Source organism: Dipodomys ordii, unplaced genomic scaffold (assembly GCF_000151885.1).
Source record: "Dipodomys ordii isolate 6190 unplaced genomic scaffold, Dord_2.0 Scaffold77, whole genome shotgun sequence".
NCBI classification, from domain to species: Eukaryota; Metazoa; Chordata; class Mammalia; order Rodentia; family Heteromyidae; genus Dipodomys; species Dipodomys ordii.
In genome coordinates, this window is record NW_012267293.1 from 18,042 (window position 1) to 18,445 (window position 404).

The window sequence follows — 404 nt, forward strand, 5'->3', positions numbered from 1 at the left end:
CACCTGTACACAGGGGCCAGGGGCACAGACACACCTGTGCAAAGACGCCAGGGGCACAGACACACCTGTACACAGGGGCCAGGGGTACAGACGCACCTGTGCACAGGGGCCAGGGGCACAGACCCACCCTGCACAGGGGCCAGGAGTACAGACACACCTGTGTAGAGACGCCAGGGGCACAAACACACCTGTGCATGGAGGCCAGGGACATAAACACACCTGTGTGTAGGGCATGAGGGCCAGGGGAATGGTAGACCTTCAGCCCTGTGAGCTTTAGCCACACCTTTGTCACAAGGTCATCACCTGCTTATCCCTGTCTGGCACACGTGTGCACATGCCAGCCCTGCTACCCTGCTCACACACACACCGGACACCTGCACAGGAGCAGACACACGTGTGCACAC